The sequence below is a fragment of the Equus przewalskii genome, chromosome 18 (genome assembly GCF_037783145.1).
Source record: "Equus przewalskii isolate Varuska chromosome 18, EquPr2, whole genome shotgun sequence".
Taxonomy (NCBI): Eukaryota; Metazoa; Chordata; class Mammalia; order Perissodactyla; family Equidae; genus Equus; species Equus przewalskii.
Window position 1 is genome coordinate 58,331,395 of NC_091848.1, and position 7,432 is coordinate 58,338,826.

The 7,432-nt window shown below is 38.5% G+C and overlaps 1 pseudogene; it reads right to left on the minus strand.

The window, feature by feature from the left end:
* Positions 1–443: 443 nt before the first annotated feature.
* On the minus strand, positions 444–1,374 carry LOC103563391 (olfactory receptor 5H2-like; annotated as a pseudogene).
* Positions 1,375–7,432: the final 6,058 nt, after the last annotated feature.

Consider the following 7,432-nt stretch of genomic DNA (forward strand, 5'->3'; position numbering starts at 1 on the left):
CTAGTAGAATTCCTGGGATTTGTCTCCATTCAGTCAAACACAATCTTGCCTCCTCTGTGCAGTTATATGTGAAATGAGTCTCCAGGCTGCCAGCGATGTTAATATCAAAGACATTATAATCGAGTCCTTTTTAGGAACTACATTATTTTAGTGCTTAATGCATTTATAAAGCCACATGAAAACAGACAGGCATGAAAGATTTTGTTGGTTTTTGTCCTTAATTATTTTAGTATGACATGAACACTTGATTAAATTTATATGTTTTTGAGTAACATATGCATATATGTTAAGATGTTTACTAGGTACTCATACTTTAACTCATTAAAACACTAGGTTAATCATTACTTCAAAAATCTATGCACACTAACCAAGACAGAGGCACATATAACCTACACAATTGTATGACTGTTTTAATAAAAAGAGAATAGACAGTAGTATGAGATCTAAACATTTCTCTTTAGCATTTTTGCCAGTGAATCTATGACTTTCTTATTTCTCAGGCTGTAGATGATTGGATTTAACAAAGGGATGATGATAGCATAAAATAGAGAGTCCACCATATCTTGGTCATCTGATTCTGCAGATCTAGGGCGCACATACATGAAGGCAAGGGGGCCATAGTATAAAGAGACAGATAAGAGATGGGCTCCACAAGTGGAGAAGGCTTTCCTGATGCCTTGTATAGACTTCCTTTTAAGATTGTAAAGAGAACAAGTGTATACGAGACAAGAACTGTCATAATGGTGAACACCTGTATTGACCCAACTAAAACAAATAATATGAGAAAATTAATAGAAGGGTCAGTACACGAAATCTTAAGTAATGGTATAATGTCACAGTAAAAGTGATGTATAACGTTGTAATTATAGAAGGTTAATCTGAATAAAAAACCTACGTGAATTAAAGCATGAAGAAGACCACCAAAAATGATAAAACTAATAGCCTAATGCATAATCTATTGGTCATAATCACTGGATAAAGCAAGGGTTTGCATATGGCCACAAAGCGATCATATGCCATTGTTGCTAAGAGAAAACATTCTGTGGTTACACTGACTGCAAAGAAAAAAAATTGTATCATGCATCGAGAGAGAGATATCATCGTACTGTTGGCAAAGAAGTTGACCAGCATCTTGGGGGTCACTGTTGATGATAACCAAGCATCCACAAAAGCCAGGCTTCCAAGGAATAAGTACAAGGGGGTGTGAAGTTGAGGATCATTCCATATGAGAGCAGTCAGAACAAGGTTCCCTATAATAGCGGTGAAATATATAACGAAGAACACCAGGAAAAGGAGGATTTGCCACTTGGGTTGATAAATAAGCCCTGTGAGAGTAAACTCTGTCGGCAATGTTGCATTTTTCTTTTCCATGCTTTCACTGAATGCTTCCTGAAATGAAATGGAGTAAATGAAAAAATACGTCACCAAGGATTTATAATATGAACATCTGGGGGAGGAGATTTCAGATAAAAATATATACATCAGAATTTCCTCTTAAATTTTTTATTACTTCTATAACAGATAGAATCTATTTTGGGGGAATTGAACAAATGTAAAAAATGCAATAATTTTAGTTGAAAAAATGTTCACAGATTTAGAAATGAACAGATTTAGAACAGGTTTAGAAAAAAGGAGTCTTTCTAAGTATGCACTAAATGTCTGGGGATGCCATTGAGTGTGATAGGGAAATTATGGAAAGAAGTTTGAAGGGCCTAGGTACGGGAATGAATACAATGACATGTGCAGGATCTTGAACTTTATTCTTCGGGTAATAACCATGCACTGAAAACTTAAGAGATGTGGAGGGGTGTTTTAAGGTATTTTTAAAAATAAATGTATGGCAGTGTAGAAAGCAGGCTTATGGGAGGAAAAATTGGACTCAGGAATACTAGCCAGGAAGCTGATACACTTGTCTACTGGTTCAAAAACCAGAGTAAACATCAGAAATGCCTGAGGAATTTCTTTTGTGAAAAATATAGATTGTGAGGTATTACTGTAGAAATTGATTCAATGTGTCAAAAATGGTGTCTAATATCTGCATTGTAAAAATGCTCTCCTACTGATTCAAATGCATGTTAAGTGCCTAGTCAATGATATGACATTGGGAGTGATGAGGAGGAATGAGTGAGAGATGAAAAAGAATTCAGAATATAGAGTCACTAGGACTTGGTGACATAGGAGTTGTGAAGGGGGTGGTCAGTGAAGGAGAGAGCAGCCATCTGGTGATTGGGCAGATGGTCATCAAAAATTGAAATTGAGAAATCAGACGCAGCGCCCAGTGTGTGGAGAGAGTATCCTCTGAACATCCAGGTGAGAGAGCTTATGAGGATGAGTCTGCTAGAGCTTAATAGAAATAATCTCTTCGGAGACACTGGGATAGCTGAATGCATATTTATTGATTATCTAATCATTGTAAAGAGTGCACAAAGTAAAGACAAGAAGGACATGAAAAGAAACTGGAGGAAGTTTATTAAAGAGATTATAAAGTGGATAATTGACATATATTACATAGCCAACATCTGATCCTCTTTTCTACCACATGGTCTTTGGGGCCAGCAGAGGTTACCACCATTCAAGAAGCCAAAAGAGCCAGAAGTTGACTGTGCCATTCCTTGTGTACCTGGAGTGAGAGGACTTGATCTAGATTTGACAACTCAAACCCACTGAAGCTACAAGTGAAATATGGAGAGAAGGAGAAGTGGTACAGGAACATAGAGAATATTGGTTGCAAAGGCAGCAATAGGAAGAGTGCAGCAAATGCATCCCGCACCCACAGCAGTGGCATTGTCAGTGTGAGCTGCATTCCAGTTTCAGCAGCCGTGACAGCAGTTCTCATTGAGTTAGAAAGGGGACTTGAATTTGGCCATTGGTTGGCTCTTTGCTTTTTTCTTTTTTGCCCATTTCTTCAGCTAATTCCTCCAATCTTTCTTGCATTTCTGTGTTACAGTAAATTTATATTCAATTAACTCATTTCTTGTTACAACCAAGAAACCTGGTTCTCACCAAAGAAAGACTAGGGAGAGACCAAATAAGATTAGTGAGCAGAGTTATTGGAGAAGGAAAAGGGATACTGGACAGCTGAGTGTTGTCTACGTAGAGAGAAAGATACTCCTGAAGAATGAAGAGCAGGTCAAATGCCAAAATAAATGCTCTAATAGGACAAGGAGTCCTCTGATTTCACTAAGTGTGAGCATTAAGAGATTGGTGGTGGCTTTAGTGAGAGCAATTTCTGTTTTGTGATAGAGTTGAGATCAGAAAATCATAAGAAGTGAAAAGGAAACCAGTGGGTGGAATGATACAGAGAACTCCAAGAAATGTGGAGAACAGTTGGCATTTCTCTACTTCTTATATAAAGGTATAGGGTTTTTTCCTCTGGAGCATTTTAATGAAAGTTTTCACAAGAAAGGAGAGGAGAGTAAGGAATGGAGAGGAGAGAAGGAACAGGAGAAGGGGGAAGGAAATATGTTACAAAACAATGTGGAGGAGAGTGCAAGTGGAAAATAACAAGAGACAGAGATGGTTAGTGTAGCAAAGACCCAGATGAGGGAGAGAGGAAGTCACTGAAAGGCTGTGGAGAAAGATGGGGGGGAGGCTCCGAGGTTGGGGTGAATATTCATCTTCACCCTGAAGTTTCTCAAGGTTGTCAGTCCAGAAAATATTTTTTCCGTTTTTTAGAAAAGTCTAAATTTTATATTCCTATGGAATTTTTGTATGAAAAATACATCAGTTCCAAATCTTACTTTGTAAATTTTGTGTTGCTCATAAATATGTTGGCACTGCCTGATAGTTCTTTCCATATTTGAAAGTTGCTTTCTCTTTGTTATTACAGTGATTAGAACTCTCCTGCTGCTCCTTTTACTTGAGAGCACTCTCCTTTCCACCAGTTGTAGGGGTTTTTGTTTTTTGGGGGGGTTTCTTTTTATCAGAATAAAACTGAGCCAAAACTAGATCCTGAATACAGGCAATATGAACAATGAATGTCTATAATTCCAGTTATTAAGTAGATTTTTATATGGAATGGCTTTCTTGCCTACAGTCCTAATAAATAATTAATTGAAAGCCCTCAAGTTTACTTGATATATGGGTACTTATTGAGTCATAAATTCTGGAAAGCATGGTGGAAGGACAATTTCTACATATTTCCTGATATATATAGATATATGTAGTTGACGTATATCATTCTCTACATACATGCTTAATGATATCCTTATATCTCGATTTAAATTCTATAATATGTATATATAATTCCATGTTACAGATACAAAATATTCTTATAAGAATCATATGACCTGAAACTTTAAGCCCACTTTTAAGTTACTTAACTTTCTCATTCACCAAAATTTACCTTAGAAAATCATTATACTTAGGTTAACAAAATAAAATACCCAAAAAGAGAAGAATTCAGTCTTAGAGCTATTTTTCATATCCCAATTTTAGTCTTAAAATAAAATACACATTAAATTCACTATTTTCTGTTCATTTCCACATATTTTGATATATTACAAACCCAATCTAAAATTATTGTAAATTAAACTATATTTAAAATTTTCTATATAAAGAATACTGACTGTTATAGAATTCATTTTTCTCTTACCCATATCTTATAAGAAATTGTAGACATCCCTTCAAAGAGACAGGCTTTCTAAGTAGAAAAATATTCTGTAGCACAGGAATGGTGATAACGTAGGCATCAACTCTGCACACTGATTCGTTTTGGAAGCCTTATTACCCAACCTCAGGAAAATGTGGTTTATATCGATTTTCTCTGAACACGTTCAACCGATTGTACAACTCTTTGCTTTTTCCAGAAGAAGAAGGAGTGAAGAACTAAAATTCCCCTGATGGCACCCAAGGATGCCCTTAAGGACAAAGCTAAGCTGTTCTTCTGGGCACTGTGGACTTGGACATGTGTGAGAAGTCCAGGTTGTCCCAAAGGGCATTACAGACTCTGAAATCCTAAACATTAAGTCACAGTAGACAGTGCTATTTATTTTAACACTTGAAATTGCCTTTTATGCCACTATTTTCCACCACAGATGACACTTCTGACATTTTTATACGAACTCCAGTTTACCCATAAATTTTGATGTTCTGAGTGCTTTGATTAGTATGGTCTTGTCAAGCTAATCATACATGGTTTTAATGAGGCCACAATTCCAGATTCCCTTCAGGCACCGACCCCGAGAAAGTTGTCCTCTTCATGCCAACTGCAGCTCACATCCAGACCTGGACCTCACTCCCCACTTTCAGCTGAAATCTGTGCCTGTGAATCTCATGAAGATCTTGTTAAAATGCAGATTCTATCTCAGAGGTCAGGGTGGGGCCTGAGCGTCTTCATTTCTAACAAGGTGATGCCTGTGAGCGCCTGCCATCCACAGGGCCTTCGTCACTGGAGGGCCTAGGTTATCAGGGAGCTAGATCCCTGGAGAAACATAATGTGGTAAATGGAGCTGGCGTGCCAAGAAAGCAGCAGGACGAGTCAGGTGGAGCCAGGGAGGCCAGACTGGGTGGGCTCACAGTGGGTCTAGAGGACAGGTCAGGGCATTTCTTTTCACCACAAATTAAGGGAAAACTATTGAGGGATATTGAACCTGGTGCTAAAATTTTCATATTTTCTTTTTGTGCATTAACTGAGAACATTGTTGAGGGACGTTGATTCTGAAAATTATGACATTATTTATATGACATTCATATGGTGAAAACTGTAATATTTTAGTTTCCTAACTGAAGAGTAGAAAAATGTTTATCATCCACATGGGACTTGATTGGCAGTATGGGAAAAGAAAAGGGAATGGTTTTTGGTAGACTGATTACTTATACCATATACTTAGAGTTTTGCTAGGAAAAGTCAAAAAATAGGAGAAAAAACAAGATAGGTAAAGGATGATTCACTGTGAAACCTCAGGAGTTGGGTGGAGTGAGTGGTGTGATGTACAGAGGTAACTTCAACATAACCCAAAGTAGACTTAAATTTACTGCCCCTTAAATTCTGTGTCATTATCTCCTAACTCATTTTGTTGCCTACCTGTGATTACAGAGGTCTGCATTGCTGCTTCCAGTATGAGCAGTCTTTTCAGTTTTATCATTTTAGTAGGTGGTTCGTGATATCTCATTGTGGTCTTAATTTACCTTCCCCAATGACAAATTTTATGGAGCATATTTTTGTGTCCTTGTTTGACATACGTATATCTCATTTAGTGAAGTGTCTGTTGAAATCTTTTACCCATTTATAACTGATTATACATTATCTTATTATTGAGTTTTGAGAATTCTTCAAATATCCTGGACACAAGGCTTTCATCACATACACGATTTGCAAACGTTTTCTCAAGGATCCTTATCTTCTTCCCATTCCACAAGATATCTTACTGATCTGCTATGCTGACTGGAGCTAGTGAGCAAGGGCTACAATTACCATAGACTTATTGGTAGACAGGGCATGTCAGAAGGTGAGAAATAAATCCAGCAAAAATTCAGGGCCCACTGATCTCAGTGAAATGTCTATGGTCCAGTTGTGTGGGTCACGTGGAGACATCCCCTCTGAGGAACAGGAAAATTTGTTGTATCTGACCCCTCTTACAGTCAAAAAGAGGCACAACACCTAGTGGTCCCTCTAGTTTTTGGAGGCAACATCATCCTCATTTGTATGTATTACTCCAACTCAATGAGCAAGTGACCAGAAAAGCTGCTAGTTTTGACTGTGGCTCAAAACAGGAGAAGACATTGCAAAAGGTCTAGGCTGCTGTGCCACTTGGGCCATATAATTCAGCAGAAACAATGATGCTTGAAGTTGTGATGGCATATAGGGATACTGTTTATAGCCTTTGGCAGGTCCCTATAGGTAAATCACAGGACAGACTCTTAGGTTTGGAGCAAAGCCCTGAAACCCAGCGCAGACAACTGCTCTGTTTGAGAAACATGTATTGGCCTGCAATTGGACCTTACATTGGCCTGGGACTGGACCTTAATAGAGATTGAATGATTAGCCATAGGCCACCAATTTCCCATGGGACCATGAACTGGGTTTTATCTGACCCACCAAGCCATGAAGTTGGGAGTGCACAGCCACAGCATCATCAAATGGAAGTGGTATACACATGATCTAGCATGACCAGGCCCTGAAGGCACCAGTAAGTTACATGAAGAAGTGGCCTAAATGTCCATGGTCCCCTCACCTGCTCCACTGGCTTCTCTGTCCCAGCCTGTACTTATGGCTTCATGAGGGGTTCTAGATAATCGATAGAGAGAGGAAGAGTTTACCTGGGCCTGATTTACCAGTGGTTCTGCAGGAAATGCAGACACCATTTGAAAGTGGACAAGTGCAGCACTACTGGAACTCTCTGGAAAACCCTGATGGACGGTGGTGAAGGAAATCCTCCCACTGGGCAGAACTTTGAACAGGGAACCTGGTTGTTCACTTGCCCATAAAGAG